The sequence below is a fragment of the Bombina bombina genome, chromosome 5 (assembly GCF_027579735.1).
Source record: "Bombina bombina isolate aBomBom1 chromosome 5, aBomBom1.pri, whole genome shotgun sequence".
In the NCBI taxonomy this organism is placed as follows: domain Eukaryota; kingdom Metazoa; phylum Chordata; class Amphibia; order Anura; family Bombinatoridae; genus Bombina; species Bombina bombina.
The window spans coordinates 381,518,382-381,541,536 of record NC_069503.1 but is presented as its reverse complement, the minus strand read 5'-3'; the positions used below and the strand labels follow the sequence as shown (position 1 = coordinate 381,541,536).

Here is a 23,155-nt window from a genome sequence, read left to right as displayed (position 1 = left end):
CAACTAAGTCTTAATGTTTTTTTAAAAAAAATAATAATGTAACATCTTTTTTTTACTACAATATTATTTTTTTTAATAGACAAACTCCTTCCACCATTTGTCTTATTTGTAAGAGCCAATCTGGGCTTAGTCTGCAGACAACAAGGCTAGCCCCTGTTATAGAGTTAGTATAAAGTGAATTGTTTTGCAGTGGTCATCTGCTAAAGCCAGTTAGGGACATATATGTAGCAGGGTTAGCATTGAGAAGCCAGCAGGGTGCATTTTAAGGTCTGAGAGTTAGAAATTGCTCTATTTTCAGAGATAAATTACATGAGAATGGAGCAAAATAAATAATGAAATTATATTGCAAAATTGTTTCGTTATGCATAACTAAACATCATACATAAAAATATCTAGGTGTTTTGAGATAGACACAATGCACTTAAGCTGCTCCTCATTCTGTAATTGACTTCATCTTGCTCAGTAGCAGAAAAGCACTAAGGCTCCTGAGTGGAATTTAACAATATTTTTATCCCCCCTCCTCCTTTGCAAGCATTTGTGCAATAACAAAATGCTGAAACAAAACAAGATCACATAAGTATATCAATTACTAAGTAACAGGACAAATGGACATTGCTGCAAATTCATGCAGGTTGCTCCAAATAAACATATGCGCGTGTTAGGGCAGAAAGCAAAAAAACGGTTCATGCAATGGTCTTCTTAGAGACAAAATACTGGTAGCAGTGTGTAGTAAAGCTAGAATATAGCACTGTATTTATGTTCAAGTTAATAGTAACCAAAATGAATCCACTTTTTCAAACCCTTCTACATTACACTCTAATGGTTTGGGTAAATAAAGGCAAGATTATATGTTCCAAATAGTAATTAAAGCAGCTATAACCAAGCGTACTTGCGAAAGAGCCAAATTCATATAGCAAATCATACATCAATATTAAGATAAACAGTAATAGTTATCTTTCCAACACTGCAGAGCATCTTCAGACGTTGATTAAAAAGAGCCTCTCAGACTAAATATATATATATATATATATATCCCTCTCTCCCTCCCCCCCCTCTCTCTCCCTCTCCCTCTCTCTCTCTCTCTCTCTCTCTCTCTCTCTCTCTCTCCCCCTGTCTCTCTTTCTCCCCCCGTCTCTCTTTCTCCCCCTCCCTCTCTCTCCCTCTTTCTCTCTCTCTCTCTCTCTCTCCCCCTTTCTCTCTTTCTCCCCCCCTGTCTCTCTTTCTCCCTCTCTCTCCCCCTCTCTTTCCTTCTGTGTCTCTACCTCTCTCCCCGCCTCTCTTTCCCTCTCTCTCCCTCTCTCTCGCTCTCCCTCCCTCTCTTTCTCTCGCTCTCCCTCCCTCTCTCTCTCTCGCTCTCCCTCCCTCTCTCATTGGAATATAAAATATTCATTTTCATGTTGGGTGAGAATATGCAATCAGGTTTGCACTATAGTTGGGTGTTTTTTTTCCACTTATTTTTTCTCCATTGACTTCTATGGGGAAATAGGTAAATGTGCATGCAGAATTCTAACCTGCTTTTTGCGCTTGTTGGGTTAGCATGCGAGCGAAAACAGTTTACTTTCAACTCATAATACCAACGCAACCCGATGAGCGCAAAAAGCTTAATTCTATCGCAGTGTATATCACTGGGGTGAGCATGCTCCTTCTGTCCTATTGGACCTTTCACAGCTCTACAGAGTGGTCTGTGTCAAGCGGTGAGATCTATGGTGATGTCACCAGCACCCAAAAGTGCCATTAATGAAAAAGTCGTCACTACACAGTGCTACAGAGCACTGTGTGTGATGTTTTCTAGGAGGTTACAAATGTGCGCAACCTCTTGTTACCCTACCTAGGTATACCTCTGTTATAGGGCTGCTATAATGAGCATAAAAGAGGGCTGGAAAAGAAGTCTGCATTTAACAATACAATTAAAGCATACAATATTAACATAGCAAGGTGTATGGCATTTTATGTCCCATTTAAAGGTTTCAAGAACAGGATGGTCTTTCCGATACATTGATAGAAAGTCAGATGCTTTGAAATATTAGTGCTCTTGATGACAGAATCCACAATCAATAGTGATGTTTGCGAATGGTTAAAACAAATTATACAGAACCTAAACAATGCTTTGTAAAGATAGATGTTAAAGAGATATGGAAGTCAGGATTAAACGTTTATGACAGATGCAGAACATACAAGTTTAAGATAGTTTTCATTTTACGTCTGTTATCAAATTCTCTTTGTTCTCTTTGGAGCCTCTATGTAGGCTCAGGAGCAGCTCGCATTGCTGCTCTTTAGCTGACTTTAAAGGGACAGTCTAGTCAAAATTAAACATTCATGATTCAGATAGGGCATGCAATTTTAAACAACTTTCTTATTTACTTTTATCATCACATTGTCTTTGTACTCTTGGTATTCTTTGTTGAAAGCTAACCCTAGGTAGGCTCATGTGCTAATTTCTAAGTCCTTGACGGGCCACCTCTTATCTCTGTGAATCTTTACAGTTTTTCCACAGGTAGACAATGCTAGTTCATGAGTGTCATTTAGATAACATTGTGCTCACTCCTGTGGAGTTATTTATGAGTCAGCACTGTTTGTCTAAATTCAAGTCTGTCAAAAGAACTGCAATAATGGGCCAGTCTGCAGAGGCTTAGATACAAGGTAATCACAGAGGTAAAAAGTGTATTAATAAAATCGTCTTGGTTATGCAAAACTGGGGAATGGATAATAAAGCGATTATCTATCTTTTGTAACCATAAAAAATCTGTAGTAGACTGCCCCTTTAACTATATGTTTAACCCTTTTGTAGGGGCTAACACATAGTTCTATGCAAGCAATAGTATAATAATACAGTATAATGCAGTAACACATTACAGCATTTTCTTTTTGCACTTAACTTGTATCTAAGCATCTTCTGACAACCCCCTGATCACATGACATTTTATTTAATATCTATTAAATTGCATGTTAGCCAATTAATGCAGTGTCTGCCACAAGCCACGGGCGTGATCACAATGTTATCTATATGGTTTAACTTTAAGGGCTTAGAAGTTATCATATGAGCCTTCCTAGGTTTAGCTTTCAACTAAGAATACCAAGAGAACAAAGCAAAATTGGTGATAAAAGTTAATTGGAAAGTTGTTTAAAATCACATGCCCTATTTGAAACATGAAAGTTTTTTTGGACTTGACTGTCCCTTTAAATTTGCTGTTCATCATTTTTCATTGACACCCAACAGTCCAGCTGTATCCTAATGTCTGTACCATATACTTTTCTGAAAGACATATTATCCTTTGAAATATGTAGAATCAGCAGTTTCACTTCAAATAGTACCATTTGTAGGTTATAAAAATAAACTTCCTACCAGCATCATAAACAAAACATTCTAGAATTAGGTGATGCTTTTGTAAATATGAAATACAAAACAGTATTCTCCTCTTCTTACAAGATGATGGAATATGCAAGATGACAAGTTTTTTTAAAGAGCTGGTAAGCTGGCTTTATGGATTTTAGTAACTTGTAATTTAAGATCAGTTATTAGGTGTGTTTCTGCATTTTTATATATTGTTCCCAGATGCTGCAGTATTAGTTTTTATCACTGCATATTTTATGAAATGTCAGCCTTCTGTTGACTGTTCATGCAGGATTGTTAGTGATCAAAGCCACAACGTTAAGGAAAGGATTCTAACAGTTGGCTTATCTTTGTCCTTCACCGTGACACAAATAAAATTGCTTAAAAAATAAGTGGCAAGAAATTTCATAAATAAAAAGCTCTGTGCATTTTTTTTTTTAAATTGGGGAACTGTTTACCTTTCTTTAACCTAATCCAAAACGTGGTTGCAAAGTATATAAACAAAAAAAATAAAAATGACTGTTTAAGGTAGAACAAAAGAGAATAGCTTTCAACTACCTGCAGTTTTGGTGATGTCAAATGAATTGATGAGACCGTTGCTGGATGATGCTGTTGTTTTTTGTGGCTATTAGGGAAGTAAAATCTACTATTGTTACAGATAAGCTAAATCATCCCTCTAAGGGGAGTAAGATTACCATTATGTTGCTGACACAAAGAGGTTAAATTATGTTTTATTGGTAGTTACTGTTCTCTGTGTAGCTATAATAAAGGAGTTTAAATAATTTGTGTTACTGGCTGCCAAAGAGGCAATGTATGATCTATTTGAATAATGGAAGAAAAATGTAGAGCTTCATGTACCTTTGAAGGAGTCAGTGTGTGTATCTGGGAGAAAAAGGTAATGACACTCTGTTATTGGCAATCAAGGGGGTAAAATAACTGATCTGTGTATATTACTTTTACTAAAGGGTTAAAACATTGCTATTGCTTGAAAGGACGCAATTGTTGTACAATCTGCTTAGGCCTCCATTTAACCTGCTGTGCATTACAGCCATAGCTTTAATAAAATAACAGTTTTACACAAAGGAGGCCTACTAAAATGGTCCATGTTCTAAAAAATAAAACATACCAGGAGAGCAATAACTAAAATATGTATAGCTTAGAGGAGAGAAGGGAAAGTGGTGACAGGATAGGAACTTTCAGGTATATCACTGGTTTTCAAACCTGTCCTCAGACCTCCCTAACAGGCCACATTTTGAGGATATCTGAACTGGAGCACTGGTGAAATAATTAGCTGTTTAGTAAACATAGTTATTTTACCTGCTCTCATCCAATGTAATACTGATAACCTGGCCTGTTGGGGCGGCCTGAGGACAGGTTTGAAAACCAGTGAAGTATATTAATGGGCTAAGTAAAGCTGAGGATGAGAGTATTTTTCACAAAAAAGAACAATTCCAGAACAAGGGGTCATAAGCTCAAGCTGAAGGTAAGTAGATTCAAGCTCTTATTCACAGAAAGGGTGGTTGAGTCATTAAATAAACTTCCATTAGAGGTGTGGGAGGCTTCTAGAATGCCTGGGATAAACATATGGCTATCCTACTAACTTAATATGTTTGCACTTTTAGGAAATTTGGGGCCAATGGTTTTTATCTGCCATCAAAATTTATGTTTCTATGTAACATGTTTGCATTCTTAGAGGGACAGTAAAATAAAAATTACATTAAGATAGATTGGATAGAACATGGAATTTTAAACAACTTTCTTTCCTAAGATATGGTGAGTCTACGGCGTCCTCAATTACTTTTGGGAATATCACTCCTGGCCAGCAGGAGGAGGCAAAGAGCACCACAGCCAAGCTGTTAAGTATCACTCCCCTTCCCACAAACCCCAGTCATTTTCTTTGCCTTCGGTGCAAGGAGGATGTGAAGTTTTGGTGTCTGAAGAAGATTTGATTTTTTTTCACTTCAATCAAGATTTTATTATTTTAAAAGCTAGAGTAGGTTTGCTCTGATCTTTCCTCTCAAGATTGGGTCTAGCCGTCCTTTACGTTAGTCTCTTCTGTAGGGCAGTGGTGGCTTTTAAGCAGTTAGGAACTTGTGGGGTGGGCCTTACTGCATTTTCCTAACATGTTGCTGCCCCTGTATAGAAAGCCAGAGTAGGTTTACTCTGTCCTTTCTTCTTTCCACAGATGGCTTCCTTTCATGCCGTGTTGGCTGTCCTCCTACCGGACAGCTAGAGGTGCAGGTAAGACCCATTTCTTTCATGTAATTAACAAGAGTCCATGAGCTAGTGACGTATGGGATATACATTCCTACCAGGAGGGGCAAAGTTTCCCAAACCTTAAAATGCCTATAAATACACCCCTCACCACACCCACAAATCAGTTTTACAAACTTTGCCTCCGATGGAGGTGGTGAAGTAAGTTTGTGCTAGATTCTACGTTGATATGCGCTCCGCAGCAAGTTGGAGCCCGGTTTTCCTCTCAGCGTGCAGTGAATGTCAGAGGGATGTGAGGAGAGTATTGCCTATTTGAATGCAGTGATCTCCTTCTAAGGGGTCTATTTCATAGGTTCTCTGTTATCGGTCGTAGAGATTCATCTCTTACCTCCCTTTTCAGATCGACGATATACTCTTATATATACCATTACCTCTGCTGATTCTCGTTTCAGTACTGGTTTGGCTATCTGCTATATGTAGATGAGTGTCCTGGGGTAAGTAAGTCTTATTTTCTGTGACACTCCTAGCTATGGTTGGGCACTTTGTTTATAAAGTTCTAAATATATGTATTCAAACATTTATTTGCCTTGACTCAGAATGTTCAACTTTCCTTATTTTCAGACCGTCAGTTTCATATTTGGGATAATGCATTTTAATTTAACATATTTTACCTTAAAATTTGACTTTTTCCCTGTGGGCTGTTAGGCTCGCGGGGGCTGAAAATGCTTCATTTTATTGCGTCATTCTTGGCGCGGACTTTTTTTTGGCGCAAAAATTCTATTTCCATTTCCGGCGTCATACGTGTCGCCGGAAGTTGCGTCATTCTTTGACGTTATTTTGCGCCAAAAATGTCGGCGTTCCGGATGTGGCGTCATTTTTGGCGCCAAAAGCATTTAGGCGCCAAATAATGTGGGAGTCTTTTTTGGCGCTAAAAAATATGGGCGTCATTTTTGTCTCCACATTATTTAAGTCTCATTATTTATTGCTTCTGGTTGCTAGAAGCTTGTTCACTGGCATTTTTTTCCCATTCCTGAAACTGTCATTTAAGGAATTTGATCAATTTTGCTTTATATGTTGTTTTTTTCTTTTACATATTGCAAGATGTTCCACGTTGCAACTGAGTCAGAAGTTACTACAGGAAAATCACTGCACAGTGCTGGAGCTACCAAGCTAAGTCTGCTATAAACTTTTGGTATCTGTTTCTCCAGCTGTTATTTGTATTGCATGTCATGTCAAACTTATTAATGCAGATAAAATTTCCTTTAGTACTGTTACATTACCTGTTGCTGTTCCGTCAACATCTAATTTTCAGAGTGTTCCTGATAACATAAGAGATTTTATTTATTTTAAATCCATTAAGAAGGCTATGTCTGTTATTTCTCCTTCTAGTATACATAAAAGTCTTTTAAAACTTCTCTTTTTTTCAGATGTATTTTTAAATGAACATCATCATTCTGATACTGATAATGGTTCTTCTGGTTCAGAGGTTTCTGTCTCAGAGGTTGATGCTGATAAATCTTTGTATTTGTTCAAGATGGAATTTATTCGTTCTTTACTTAAAGAAGTATTATTTGCATTAGAAATAGAGGATTCTGGTCCTCTTGATACTAAATGTAAACGTTTAAATAAGGTTTTTAAATCTCCTGTAGTTATTCCAGAAGTGTTTTATCTCCCTGATGCTATTTCTGAAGTAATTTCCAGGGAATGGAATAATTTGGGTAATTTATTTACTCCTTCTAGACGTTTAAGCAAATTATATCCTGTGCCATCTGACAGATTAGAGTTTTTTGGGACAAAAATCCCTAAGGTTATGGGGCTGTCTCTACTCCTGCTAATGTACTACTATTCCTATGGCAGATAGTACTTCATTTAAGGATCCTTTAGATAGGAAAATTGAATCCTTTCTAAGAAAAGCTTACTTATGTTCAGGTAATCTTCTTAGACCTGCTATATTTTTAGCGGATGTTGCTGCAGCTTCAACTTTTTGGTTAGAAGCTTTAGCGCAACAAGTAACAGATCATAATTTTATAGCATTATTATTATTCTATAACATGCTAATAATTTTGTTGGTGATACCATCTTTTGATATCATTAGAGTTGATGTCAGGTATATGTCTCTAGCTATTTTAGCTAGAAAAGCTTTATGGATTAAAACTTGGAATGCTGACATGTCTTCTAAGTCAACTTTGCTTTCCTTTTCTTTCCAGGGTAAATATTCATTTCGTTCCTTTCCTCACAACAAGGAACAAAAGCCTGATCCTTCATCCTCAGGAGCGGTATCAGTTTGGAAACTATTTCCAGTTTGGAATATATCCGAGCCTTATAGAAACCTATAGCCAGCTCCTAAGTACCTATGAAGGTGCGGCCCTTATTCCAGCTCAGCTGGTATGGGGCAGATTACGTTTTCTTCAAAGAAATTTGGATCAATTCCGTTCTTAATCTCTGGTTTCAGAAACATTGTTTCAGAAAGGTACAGAATTGGCTTCAAGTTAAGGCCTCCTGCTAAGAGATTCTTTTCTTTCCCGTGTCCCAGTTAACACAGCAAGGCTCAGCATTTCTGAAATGTGTTTCAGATCTAGAGTTGGCTGGAGTATTTATGCCAGTTCCAGTTCTGGAACAGGGGCTGGGGTTTTATTTTATCTCTTCATTGTACCAAAGAAGGTCAATTCCTTCAGACCAGTTCTGGATCTATCATTATTGAATCGTTATGTTAGGATACCAACATTCAAGATGGTTACTGTAGGACTATCCTGCCTTTTGTTTAGCAAGGGCATTATATGTCTACAATAGATTTACAGGATGTGTATCTGCATATTCCGATTCATCCAGATCACTTTTAGTGTCTGAGATTCTCTTTTTAGACAAGCATTACCAGTTTTGTGGCTCTACTATTTGGCCTAGCCTCAGTTCCAAGAATTTTTTTCAAAGGTTCTCGGTGCCCTTCTTTCTGTAATCAGAGAACAGGGTTTTGGTATTTCCTTATTTGGACGATATCTTGGTACTTGCTCAGTCTTCTCATTTTCGAAGAATCTCATACGAATCGACTTGTGTTGTTTCTTCAAGTTCATGGTTGGAGGATCAATTTACCAATCAGTTTATTGATTCCTCAGACAAGGGTAACCTTTTTAGGTTTCTAGATAAATTCAGTGTCTATGACTCTGTCCTTGTCAGACAAGAGAAGTTTAACATTGATATCAGCTTGTCAAAACCTTCAGTCACAATCATTCCCTTTGGTAGCCTTATGCATGGAAATGTTGGATCTTAGGACTGCCGCATCAGATGCGATCTCCTTTGCTCGTTTTCACGTGCGACCTCTTCAGCTCTGTATGCTGAACCAATGGTGCAGGGATTACTCAAAGATATCTCAATTAATATCTTTAAACCGATTTTACGACACTCTCTGACATGGTGGACAGATCACCATCGTTTAGTTCAGGGGGCTTCTTTGTTCTTCCGACCTGGACTATAATCTCAATGTCACAACTGTGGCATACATCAATCATCAAGGAGGGACTCACAGTCCTCTGGCTATGAAAGAAGTATCTCGAATTTTGGTTTGGGCGGAATCCAGCTCCTGTCTAATCTCTGCGGTTTATATCCCAGGTATGGACAATTGGAAAGCGGATTATCTCAGTCGCCAAACGTTGCATCCGGGCGAATGGTCTCTTCACCCAGAGGTATTTCTTCAGATTGTTCAAATGTGGGAACTTCCAGAAATAGTTCTGATGGCTTCTCATCTAAACAAGAAACTTCCCAGGTATCTGTCCAGATCCCGGGATCCTCAGGCGGAGGCAGTGGATGCATTTTCACTTCCTTGGAAGTATCATCCTGCCTATATCTTTCCGCCTCTAGTTCTTCTTCCAAGAGTAATCTCCAAGATTCTGAAGGAATGCTCGTTTGTTCTGCTGGTAGCTCCGGCATGGCCTCACAGGTTTTGGTATGCGGATCTTGTCCGGATGGCCTCTTGCCAACCGTGGACTCTTCCGTTAAGACCAGACCTTTTGTCTCAAGGTCCTTTTTTCCATCAGGATCTGAAATCCTTAAATTTAAAGGTATGGAGATTGAACGCTTGATTCTTGGTCAAAGAGGTTTCTCTGACTCTGTGATTAATACTATGTTACAGACTCGTACATCTGTATCCAGAGAGATATATTATAGAGTCTGGAAGACTTATATTTCTTGGTGTCTTTCTCATCATTTTTCTTGGCATTCTTTTAGAATACCGAGAATATTACAATTTCTTCAGGATGGTTTAGATAAGGGTTTGTCCGCAAGTTCCTTGAAAGGTCAAATCTCTGCTCTTTCTGTTCTTTTTCACAGAAAGATTGCTATTCTTCCTGATATTCATTGTTTTGTACAAGCTTTGGTTTGTATAAAGCCTGTCATTAAGTCAATTTCTCCTCCTTGGAGTTTGAATTTGGTTCTGGGGGCTCTTCAAGCTCCTCCATTTGAACCTATGCATTCATTGGATATTAATTACTTTCTTGGAAAGTTTTGTTCCTTTTGGCCATCTCTTCTGCCAGAAGAGTTTCTGAATTATCTGCTCTTTCTTATGAGTCTCCTTTTCTGATTCTTCATCAGGATAAGGCGGTGTTGCGAACTTCTTTTGAATTTTTCCTAAAGTTGTGAATTCCAACAACATTAGTAGAGAAATTGTGGTTCCTTCATTATGTCCTAATCCTAAGAATTCTAAGGAGAAATCGTTGCATTCTTTGGATGTTGTTAGAGCTTTGAAATATTATGTTGAAGCTACGAAATCTTTCTGTAAGACTTCTAGTCTATTTCTTATCTTTTCCGGTTCTAGGAAAGGCCAGAAAGCTTCTGTCATTTCTTTGGCATCTTGGTTGAAATCTTTAAATCATCTTGCCTATGTTGAGTCGGGTAAAATTCCGCCTCAGAGAATTACAGCTCATTCTACTAGGTCAGTATCTACTTCCTGGGCGTTTAGGAATGAAGCTTCGGTTGACCAGATCTGCAAAGCAGCAACTTGGTCCTCTTTGCATACTTTTACTAAATTCTACCATTTTGATGTATTTTCTTCTTCTGAAGCAGTTTTTGGTAGAAAAGTTCTTCAGGCAGCGGTTTCAGTTTGAATCTTCTGCTTATGTTTTTTGTTAAACTTTATTTTGGGTGTGGATTATTTTCAGCAGGAATTGGCTGTCTTTATTTTATCCCTCCCTCTCTAGTGACTCTTGTGTGGAAAGATCCACATCTTGGGTAGTCATTATCCCATACGTCACTAGCTCATGGACTCTTGTTAATTACATGAAAGAAAACATAATTTATGTAAGAACTTACCTGATAAATTCATTTCTTTCATATTAACAAGAGTCCATGAGGCCCACCCTTTTTTGGGGTGGTTATGATTTTTTTGTATAAAGCACAATTATTCCAATTCCTTATTTTATATGCTTCGCACTTTTTTTCTTATCACCCCACTTCTTGGCTATTCGTTAAACTGATTTGTGGGTGTGGTGAGGGGTGTATTTATAGGCATTTTAAGGTTTGGGAAACTTTGCCCCTCCTGGTAGGAATGTATATCCCATACGTCACTAGCTCATGGACTCTTGTTAATATGAAAGAAATGAATTTATCAGGTAAGTTCTTACATAAATTATGTTTTTTATCTTCTGGGGATGAACACTGGCACTGAAGCAGTTTGACTGCACTTATACTGGGACTACAATCCTGAGCTCAGGACTTATAATGACAGTGAGCAGGCATTTTGGGCTGTGGCTATAGAGAAAGGAAGTGTATTCATCGTAAGTGAATTAATTTCCTTGGTGGCTCAGTAGTTTTTAACTTTATTCAAAAGTCCTATGTTTCCTGTGACTGAGGGAAGCGGATGGTGATTAGTGTAACTTAAATAGAGTGTGTCGCAATTTTGGTCCATACAGACAAATCTTTCACTTATGGCTGCCTGGCCCCGCCTCTGACATGGTATGGGAGGCGGATCCTTTTCTGAGGCGGTAGTTACGGCTAGAAGCACGCACTTTCACTTTTGTGGCGCAACTCATAAGCTGGTCATGTGATTTTTCTCTGCATCGGAGTCCGGAGCTGTTGCGATTAGGGAAAATACAGTTGTGAAATCGCAATTCTGTTCCATGGTGCAGGGGGCAGGTAGGTCGCCTCAGCTATATTGCTGAGGTGTGGATGTGTTGGTAATACTGGTCTAATTCCTTCTCCCTTGTATTCAATTAACAATTGCTTTTTGTTACTAATTTCTTAAAGGAACAGTATATCATTTTTTTTTTATTGTAATTATAGACCAGGAGCCTGTTCCTTCTGTTGGGTGCAAGCTTTGTTTAGATAACCAAGTAGAACCTCCTTTGCCCTTTTGTTCCTCATGTATTGAGAGGACTCTAATGTATAAATATATACTTTTTTGTTTCTGAGTCACCATTCTCTCAGGTTGATGCTGTTCAGGCAATGCAACAGTTTTCTCCTCAAACGTCCCAAGCCTTAACCATGTCACAGGCTGTACCCTGTGGTTCCTCTCAATCTCCTGGAGGAGTCTATTTGCAAGCAAAAATTGCTGCCCATGTATCTTCTGCGGTATCTGCGACATTAGCTGCCATTCCCATGCTACAGGGAAGACGCAAGAGGAAAATTAGAGATTCAGATACTAAGGTTTGTGAACCAGTTCCGACTAACCAAGTTGCTCTTTCTCATAAGTCTGAGGAGGAAGATACGTCGGTAGCCTCTGAGGGTGAAATCTCAGATTCAGACAGTGTATTCCTTTATCTGATGCTGACGTTGTATCCTTCAGATTTAAGCTTGAACATCTCCGTGTTTTGTTAAAGGAGGTTTTGGCTACCCTGGACGACTCTGATACCTCTGTCGTTGTCAACCCTAAGAAATCTAGCAAACTTAAATACTTTGATGTTCCTGCCTCTGTGGAGGTGTTTCCTGTGCCAGACCGTGCTACGGAGATTATTACACGGGAATGGGAGAGACCTGGGATTCCTTTTTCACTGTCTCCTGTTTTTAAAAAGATGTTTCTTGTGGCTGACTCCATTAAGGGCCGATTTCTACTCTGGCTAAGAGAACTACTATTCCTATTGAGGATAGCTGCTCTTTTAAGGATCCAATGGACAAAAAGCTGGAGGCTTATTTGAAGAAGATGTATGTCCATTAATGTCTCCAATATCAACCTGCAGTGTGTATTGCCACTGTGACAAGTGCGACAGCCTATTGGTTTGACGCATTGTCTGAGTCTCTTCAGGTAGAGACTCCCTTGGAGGAGATCCAAGATAGGATTAAGGCTCTTAAATTAGCCAATTCCTTTATTACTGATGCTTCATTGCAGGTCATTAAGTTGGCAGCCAAAATATCTTTTTTCGCTGTGTTAGCGTGCAGAAAATTATGGCTGAAATCTTGGCCAGCAGATGTTTCATCTAAGTCCAAGTTTTTGGCGATTCCTTACAAGGGTAAGACCTTGTTTGGATCTGGGCTGGCAGAAATGATTTCCAATATCACAGGTGGTAAAGGGTCTTTTCTGCTGCAGGATAAGAAGAATAGGCCGAAAGGACGTCAGAGTAAATTTCATTCCTTTCGTAATTTCAGAGGTAAGCCTTCCTCTTCCAAGCAGGAACAGTCCAAGCCTTCTTGGAAACCCAATCAGTCTTGGAACAAGGGGAAGCAATCAAAGAAACCCACAACTGAATCCAAATCAGCATGACGGGTTTGCCCCCAATCCGGGATCGGATCAAGTGGGGACAGACTTTCTCAGTTCTCTCAAGCATGGATACGAGATGTCCCAGATCCTTGGGCTGTGGACATAGTATCCCAAGGGTACAAGTTAGAATTCAAGACCTTTCCTCCCAGGGGCAGGTTCCACCTCTCAAGATTATCTGCAGACCAGATAAAAAGATAGGCGTTCTTGAAATGTATACAGGATCTTTCCTCCCTGGGAGTGATAGTTCCAGTACTGGAACATGGTCTAGGTTTCTATTCCAATCTGTTTGTGGTTCCCGTCATATTTTAGACCTAAAATGTCTAAACAAGTTTCTAAAAGTACCGTCCTTCAAGATGGAGACTATATGTTCCATTCTTCCTTTAGTGCAATAAGGTCAGTTCATGAGGACCATAGTCCTGAAGGATGCGTACCTTCATGTTCCCAATCACAGGGGTCATCACAAGTTTCTGAGATTTGCCTTTCTGGACACACACTTTCAGTTTGTGGCTCTTCCATTTGGCCATGCCACAGCTCCCAGAATTTTCTCAATGGTACTGGGGGCTCTTTTGGCAGTGATTCCGTCTCGGGGAAATTGCTGTGGCGCCCTATCTGGACAGCATTCTGGTTCAGGCGCCATCTTTTCAACAAGCAAAATCTCACACATCTTGTTTTTCTACGTTCCCACGGATGAAAAGGGAATCTGGAAAAAAGTTCCCTTGTTCCAGCTACAAGGGTAGTTTTCTTAGAGACCATAATCGATTCCCTATTGATGAAAATATTTCTGACAGAGGTCAGAAAAGCAAAAATTCTTTCCTCTTGCCTCTCTCTACAGTCTACTGTTCGGCCATCAGTGGCTCAATGTATGGAGGTAATTGGTCTGATAGTTGCTTCCATGGACATCATCCCCTTTGCTCGATTCCATTTGAGATCTCTGCAGTTATGCATACTCAGGCAATGGAACGGGGACTATGCGGATCTGTCTCAGAGGATTGATCTAGATCAGTCGACAAAATACTCTCTCCGTTGATGGCTTTCTCAAGAACATCTCTCTCAGGGAACATGCTTTCAGAGACCTTCCTGGGTGATTGTGACAACGGACGCCAGCCTGCTGTTGGCTGGGGAGCAGTCTGGGACTCGTTAAAGCCGAAGAGACTCTAGACTCGGGAGTAGTCTGCTCTGCCCATAAACATCTTGGAGTTGAGAGTGATTTTCAATGCTCTGATGGCTTGGCCTCAGTTCTCCTTAGCCCGGTTTATCAGGTTCCAATTGGACAACATAACCTCAGTGGCTTACATCAACCACCAGGGAGGATCTCGAAGTTCCTTAGCCATGAAGGAGGTGGCTCGGATTATTCAGTGGGCGGAAGCTCACAATTGCTGTCTATCTGCCATCCACATTCCAGGAGTGGACAACTGGGAAGAGGATTTTCTGAGCAGACAGACCTTTTATCCCGGAGAGTGGGAGCTCCATCCGGAGGTGTTCTCCAGCTTGACCCTCAGATGGGGGTGCCGGAGCTGGATCTGATGGCGTCTCGGCAGAATGCCAAGCTCCGGAGGTACTGTTCGAGGTCAAGGGATCCACAGGCCGCTCTGATAAATGCTCTGGCGGTCCCTTGGGATTTTAGGCTGGCATACCTGTTTCCTCCGTTTGCTCTCCTAACACAAGTCATTGCTCGTATCAAACAGGAGAGAGCGTCAGTGATTCTAATAGCCCCTGCATGGCCTTGCAGGATCTGGTATGTAAATCTAGTGGAAATGTCATTTCTTCCACCTTGGAGACTGCCTATGAGGGAGGACCTTCTACTTCAGGGTCCTTTCCTTCATCCAAATTTCGTTTCTCTGAAGCTGACTGCTTGGAGATTGAACGCTTAGTTCTGTCTAAGCGTGGGTTTTCAGCGTCGGTCATTGAGACCATGATTCAGGCTCGCAAGCCTGTTACTAGGAAGATTTACCATAAGATATGGCATAAATATCTTTATTGGTGTGAATCCAAGGGCTACTCTTAGAGTAGGGTCAGGATTCCTAGGATTTTGTCTGTTCTCCAGGAAGGTCTGGAGAAGGACTTGTCGGTCAGTACCCTGAAGGGTCAGATTTCTGCCTTATCTGTTTTGCTACATAAGCGTCTGGCGGATGTGCCAGATGTGCAATCTTTTTGTCAGGCCTTTGTCTGAGTTAGGCCTGCGTTTAAGTCCGTTGCTCTTCCTTGGAGTCTTAACCTTGTTCTTATAGTTTTGCAGCAGGCCCCTTTACTCAACCAGTTTTTGAAGATAATCTTTCTAGCCTGCAGAATAACGTTATGTGTGAATAATGTGTTTGTTTTATTGAGGTTTTGGCAGTCTAGGAGTACAATCATCTGTGGTGTGAGTGGAGCAATAGAAATATTAAGGGACCTTAACCAGTAGTGAATCATCTCCCAGAATTTCCTCAGTTTACGACATGCCCAGATCATGTTCAATAAATCTGCTTTTGCTTGGGTTCACTTTGGACAATTCCCTGTGGATTCCACCTCCCAACTCCTGTAGAGTTTAGCCGTAACATACACCATTTCCAGAATTTTCGTGTGCGACTCCCTAAGATGAATAGATAACGTAGCTTGATGCACCCTTTGTATGTTGTGTTTAATCTGTGTCTTAGTTACAGTTGTCCCTAGAAGCCCGACCACCTTGCACCAATGTGTTCCTGTTTTCGTTTATTGGGTGGAGCTAATAATGCTTTGTAAATTGGGGAGATAGATCTGCATCCCTGTTTGTATAGATTGCACAGCTAATGAATAGTGCTGTCTTTGTCAGAAATCCCTAGATTTAAGCAGTGTATTAACGTAGTGCTTTGCTTGTAAGTAAGCAAAATGATGTGTTCGCGGTAGGGCATAGTAGGATGCCTGCAGGTGTGCAAATGTGTAAACTGTCTCCCTACCTCCCTCCAGCATCGTTGCTATCTTATCAATGCCCACTATCTTCCAAGTCTGAAATGTCTGTGTGGTCATTCCTGGAATGAAATTGGGGTTCCCCTGCAACGGGATGTACTTGGTGAGCTCATGATTTAACTTTAATTTGCAACAGAACTTTCTTCACGAATACAGGGGGTGCTGAACTAGGGGGTAGTGTGTTAACAGCTTATCTGCTTTTACTGCCTTTAAATGTGGTAGTGCTGCCAGCGACCAGGGTTCAATGAGTTGCTGTGGGTATGGTAAAATGGTCCCCCCCGTTAACCAGTCCAGTACATATTTTGCCTGCGCCGTCCAACAATACAATTCAATATCTGGCACCGCCATTCCACCTGAGTCAGTTGCACCTACCTGAATCAATTCTGTGTTTTTTATTAGCCCAAATAAATGTGAATATTAATGAGTTCCAGAACTTCAGATCCGTTTTATGTATAGCTATTGGCAGCATCTGCATAATGTATAGTAACTTAAGGAAAAGTACCATCTTTATGAGCCCAATCCTACCAGATATTGTGAGTGGCAATTTTGTCCAGTGCGCCATGAGGTCGGAGGCTTCTTTCTTAAGTGGTGTGTAGTTAGCGTTATACCAGTCTGTCGGGTCTTGGGACAACTTAATTCCCAAGTATTTAAAGGTTTTCCCTACTGGCCTAAAGTCATAGTGTGGGTTGGGTATGTCATTAGCGTGTGTCAACCATATGAGCTCCGTCTTATCTGTGTTCACTTTGTACCCTGAAATGTGACCAAACTCTGTGATAATGTCCATGAGCACTGTAACATTCATTCTTGGGTCTTGAATGTATAATATCATATTGTCAGCAAAAAGGGACAGGTGCAGTGTGGTATCTCCTATCTTGAGGCCCTTGGTGTCACATCTAATTTTTGCTGCAAGGGGCTCTAGCACCAGATTGAAGAGGAGGGAGGAGAGCGGGCATCCCTGCCTCGTACCACTTCCCAACACAAATGGTTTAGATGGAACACCATTCACTAGCACTGCCGCCTGCGGGGTTGAGTATATAGTATGTAATGCTCTCAAAAAGGACCCCCCAATCCTGAATCACTCTAAGGTAAAGAATAAGTAGCTCCACAGGACCTTATCGAAAGTCTTTTCTGCGTCCACTAGTAGGGCACAGGCTTCCTCTGACGGTGCTACACGGCTTTTACCCGCATCCTTCCAGTAGTGTGTTAATAGAAGCTGTAACTTTCGCACATTTACTACTGCTGATCTACCCTTTACAAACCCTGTCTGATTATTGTGTATAAGATCTGGGAGTATGACTGCCAACCTATCCGCTAGGATTTTAGTGAAAAGTTTGTAGTCCGAATTCATTAGAGAAATCGGGCAATAAGATGCGGGGTTATACCGATCTCTATCTGGCTTAAGAATCAGACTGATATTCGCTTCTGTGAATCTCTGGGACACAGTAATTTCCCCCTTCAGAATGCCATTGAACACCAGGGAGAGTGTGTCAGCCACTTCCTGTTGAAGTATTTTATAAAATTCACCAGGAAGGCCATCCGGCCCCGGGGATTTCTCGAGTGGGAGCTTTCCTATGGTGATTGCTATCTCTTCTGGGGTAATGCCTGCATTAAGTGATTGTTTTTGGGCTTCTGATAGTGATGGTAGAGGGAGGTCTTTACAGAATCTATCCCTGCATGTGGGGTCAATCTCTTGCGACTTGTATAGTTTTGAGAAGTATTCGCTAAATACCTGCTGTATCTCTAGCGTGTCAGTATATGTAAAATATTTGTGTTTTATAGCTGCTATTGTGTTATTTCCTCTAACTAGTTTTGTCAGTCTAACCAACATCCTACCCGTCTTGTTGCCGTGCCAGTAAAACCGAGCATGGGCCATCGTCATATCTCTCACTGCATTTTGGGTAAGTAAGGTGTCCCTATGTAACTTAATGTTCTTGTACTTAAGTCTGTTGGCCTTAGTGGAATTACATAAATATTGATTCCTTGTTTTAATAATAGTTCTTCTCTAAGCTGTTTTTTTTTCTTCTTAAAATTAATGACGTATGTGATTATGGTGCCCCTGAGCACTGCCTTGCCAGCTTCCCAAAAAAAGAGTAGGATTTTGCTTGTATTCCTGATTTAGTGAAGTGTATGCTAGCCATTCCCAGAGGATGTGGTTTCTAAAGTTGGCATCATGCATCAAATATTTGGGGAATGACCATCTGGGGCCTTGCGTTCTGGGAATTCCAACATCAATTTTTAGCGTGATCAGAGCATGGTCTGACAGAACTGGGTTGTCTATTCCCGCATCCCTAACCCTGTGGTTCAGAAACCTTGAAAAGTTCAATACGAGACAAAGTGTCCTTTGCAGGTGTAACACAAGTGTAGCTTTTGGTCTCCGGATTTCTATCCCTACAGATGTCAGTGAGAAGGAGGGCATTTCTAAATCTGCACAACAGCATGGCGTCCCTCCTTGCATTACTGTTTCTATTAGGATCTGTACGTGTGTGATGTTTGTTCTGGTATCTGTCCGCTGGAGTCTGTAGTGTAATGTTGTAGTCCCCTCCCAATACTATCGGAGCATCAGCCATCGTAAGGAGGCGAGTTCTAAGAGCGCTCCAGAAATCGTTTTTGTGTTTATGTGGTCCGGACACCACGCCCAATACTAATGGAAACCTATCTAGGAGGATTTTAATGAGGACATACCTCCCCTGTGGGTCTAATATTATTTGTGTCACCTTGCAATGTAGGTTCTTGTGAAAAAGGAACACAACCCCTCTGGCCTGACTGCTCTCATACTGGGTATAAATTACCTCTCCCACCCAACTCTGTTTAAATTTCTCAGGTTTACTGGGTTTTAGGTGTGTTTCCTCCAGGATTGCTATATCCGCCTTTCTAGAGTTTAAATATTTTAGGATAGCCTTCCTCTTTATGGGTGATGTGATTCCCCCCACATTCCAGGATATAATATGTACCCCCATCTCAAGTGTGTAGGTTAAATGATCCTTTTTATGTGGAGGTATATGGTATGAGCCAAAAGTGATCCAAACATAGCAAATTTATCTTGCATATCTTCACCCCTCTTCTTCTTTGATGTTCTCGCGTCCTGCTGGTTGACTCTGCATGGGTTCCATGTTTTCATAAAGTACCGGAGCTGTGAGGTAGTCTCGAAGAATTTCGGGCCGTGCGTGGTTTGCAGCTTGAGTCTTGCCGGATACAAAACCGACACCGATTCCCCCTTGTCCAAGAGTTCCCTGCAGTACAGGGAAAATTCCCTTCACTTCTTTTCCACCTCAGCAGAGTAGTCCTGGAACAGATGAATCCTAGCATCCTCATAGGTTAGTGTTGGTGTTTGTCTGTAGGCTTTTAGTAGCAAGGCCTTATCTTTAAAATTAAGATATTTTATCATGAGCTGTCTAGGTGAGGTTCTGTGGGCACCATTCTGCTGCATGGGTCTAATTCTATGCGCCCTCTCCACCACACAAGGGACACTTGAATTTGAGACGCCTAGCAGCTTAAGCAATAAATTTTCTGCAAAATCAATCAATGCTGATCCGGGGATTGACTCAGGGAGGCCCACCACTCGGATGTTTCGCCTAGACCTATTTTCTAGGTCGTCTAGTTTCTCCTGCAGGGCCCTGTTCTGCCTTTGTAATCTCGTGATGCTAACCGTAGTTTCTCTTTGCTGTGTCTCTATGTCAGCAACTTTTTGTTTAACCGTGCTAAGTCGCGTAGAGAACAATTTGAAGTCCGAAATCAGAGCATCAAGTCCCGTTTGCAACTGCTCAATTTTCGGCAGGAATAATGCAGACATCCGAGTTACTATTGGATGAGTGTCTTGTGCTAGAGGATCTGCCGACTCTACAGAAATTGAAGGTGGGGAGTTGACCTCAACTTGATTCTTTTGCCTCCTTTCGTGCAGGCGCTGTTGCTTTGACATTTTGTCAGTTTGTTTCTTGTATACGGTATAATACTTTTGCATATAGCCTTGAGTGTGCTCCAGTGTTGTTCCAGCAACTCAGCTAGGGGGTTTTGGCTATCAGGCAGAAGTAAAGTGTAGAATTAGCGGGCTGAGGGTGCAGGTATGAGGGGGGAGGGGCTATGGGGGGCTCCGGGTGCTTACGCCATCATGGTAGCTGCCATATCAATGTGACTTATTCCAAGTGAAGTGTATGCTATATTGGCAGTTTATCAATGCTTGTGTCCAATTCTCTTCCCCCTCCTTGATCCCCAAATTGACTAAAATAAGTGCAGATTTTTGTGAAGCCTTTTAGGTTTCAGGCCCTCCTGGGCTTCTCTGAATTATCTTTGTCCAGAGTCCCTTCCTGTCATGAATTTTGTGGCCCTGCTTCAGCCGCCCAAGCACACTAGCCGAGCCTCAGAGACTAAGCACCCTTACTGTCTTTTTGAATGAACTAAGCAGGGGAGACACGTGTGCGTAATGCCGCCTGAAAACAGCACTGCCTTTTGATAGAGGAACAGTACGTGACTCTGCTCTTGTGCTCCAGGATGGGAATGTCTCCCCTACATTTTCGGCAGGGTAAGAAATACCTGAACGATGCAGTTCTCCTCCTTGTTAGGCCTGTCTGTTGTGCTTATTTTTGCTGGGTAAGATGGTGGTCGTTTCTCTTACCGCGCCTGGTCAGTTCAGAACGGTTCTCGGTATGTGCTGCCTGTGTCTGGTATCGGGTTACTCCATGTCTGGAGGCTGTCGGCTGCACGCTATTGCCTGGGCCGCGCTTGCGACTTACTGAGTGGTCTCCTTTTTTTAAAAAAGCTTGCCAGTGGGGGAGTTGGTGGTTCCAGCTGGACAGATCTCTGTATCTCCCTGGCAAGGATAGCGGATTTATGGGCTATTAATAGGCTAAAGTAGCCTGGCTAGGAGTCTGATGTGCGGAGCTCCTCTAGCTTGCGTCCTCATTCTACGCCCGCCCACCGGAAGGCAGCCAGGTTTTGTTTCTTATTGCTATTTCTTCTGCTTAGAGAGTCTCGGAACTCTCGGCTTTGCAGTGTGATTCGTCTTACCTTCTCTTTCATGCCGATAAGGCGGTTCTTCGTACTAAGTTTGGTTTTCTTCCTAAAGTAGTTTTGGATAGAAATATTAATGTTTGTTGCACAACCTGGATATTGTGCATGCTCTAAAATTCTACCTTCAGGCGACTAAGGATTTTTGCAGTCTTCTGCCCTGTTTGTTTGTTTGTTTCTCTTGGAAACGTAAGGGTTAGAAAGCTACTACTACTTCTCTTTCTCTCTAGTTGAGAAGTATAATTCGTTTGGCCTATGAGACTGCTGGACAGCAGCCTTCTGAGAGAATTACAGCTCATTCTACTAGGGCTGTCTCTTCTTCTTGGGCTTTCAAAAATGAAACTTCTGTGGAACAAATTTGCATGGCGGCAACTTGGACCTCTCTGCATACTTTTTCCAAATTATTATTAGGCTTCTTTTGGGAGAAAGGTTCTTCAAGCGGTGGTCTACATGTCTTGCCCGTCCCTAGTCCTCTGTGTACTCTAGCTTGGATTTTGGTTCCCAACAGTAATTGAGGACGCCGTGGACTCACCAAATCTTAGGAAAGAATACAAAATTTATGCTTACCTGATAAATGTATTTCTTTCCCGATATGGTGAGTCCACGGCCCTTTTTATTTAAGACAGTTGTTTTTTTGTTTGTTTTTTATTAACCTCAGGCACCTCTACACCTTTGTGTTACTTCTTTTTTCTCCATTTACCTTTGGTCGAATGACTGGGGTTTGTGGGAAGGGGAGTGATACTTAGCAGCTTGGCTGTGGTGCTCTTTGCCTCCTCCTGCTGGCCAGGAATGATATTCCCAACAGTAATTGAGGACACTGTGGACTCACGACGGAAAGAAATTTATCAGGTAAGCATAAATTTTGTTTTTCAGCTTGCTTCTGTTATCAGTTTTCTTAGTTCTCTTGGTATACTTTGTTTAAAAGTAACCCCAGGGGATTGTAGGACCGTGCATATTTTTATCCATCTGGCATCAGTGTTTGCAACAATGTTTATAGCAATGTTATACATAGTTATGTAGTTAGTGTATTTCATGAAAACAATGTGCTCTGTATAAAAATTATATATATATATATATATATATATATATATATATATATATATATATATATATATATATATATATATATATATATATATATATATATATACATATATATATATATACATATATACATACATAGTATTGAGTATAGTACTGGCAATAACGATGGTGCAAAAAAATTAAATAAATAAACAAATGCCTGCTAGTATGTATGAATTTAAGTATGTGTATCGATAACTCATTTCTTTGTGTTCCTGCAGAGCTAGTAATACAGATTGGCTTGATCAGAAGAAGCAAGGATTGGATATCAGCACCAAGTATGTAGCTCATATATTGTACTGCTCATAGATACTTAGTTTTAAAACAAATGTAGGCGCAAATGACTCTTAATAATGTTGTAATTAGCGATCCAGTTGATCCTATACATTTTTATACAGATTTTTATGAGTTGTAGCCACAAAGGGAATTTAATGCCTGTTTTATTTTTTAATTATTCCCAAAGCACAACTAAGGAATCATAAGTCATATTGATAGCATAATATAAGAACAAATCCTTAGCCAGCTCATAGGAAAGAAATAGTGCAGGAATAAAAATTCTGAATGATTTTGATCAGCTGTTGTGTATGCCCAGCACAGCAGTTGGTTCAATCAATTTTATGTTTTGGGATGTTTTTATTAAAACGAGCTGCTGCTTTCTTGTAAATCATGGGGAAGGATGTAATCTGAGCGCATGGCTTTGTTTCTGAACCAATAACTTATTTGAGCTGGTACCCTATAAAGTTAGGAACGCAGAATACAACCTGACTCAAAGGCCTACAATACCGGGTTATACAATCTCATTTTTCTGTTCAGTCCCAAGCATGTCCAGTTAATAAAAGGTTTGTTTATCACCAAGACTAAACTGCTTATTATCACTAACAACAATAAACAGGAAATCAATGTCTGCAATAGTTAAATAGATTTGT

At 40.7% G+C, this 23,155-nt stretch overlaps 1 protein-coding gene across 2 annotated transcripts in view; it reads left to right on the top strand.

Annotated features, from left to right (window-relative positions):
• TBC1D5 (TBC1 domain family member 5) overlaps positions 1-23,155 on the top strand; it is a 1,730,009-nt gene that overhangs the window by 374,540 nt on the left and 1,332,314 nt on the right. For both annotated transcript variants that reach the window (XM_053714215.1, XM_053714214.1), the window contains exon 3: positions 22,451-22,507. The gene's annotated coding sequence lies outside the window, so the exon portion shown is untranslated. The remainder of the gene's footprint in view (positions 1-22,450; positions 22,508-23,155) is intronic.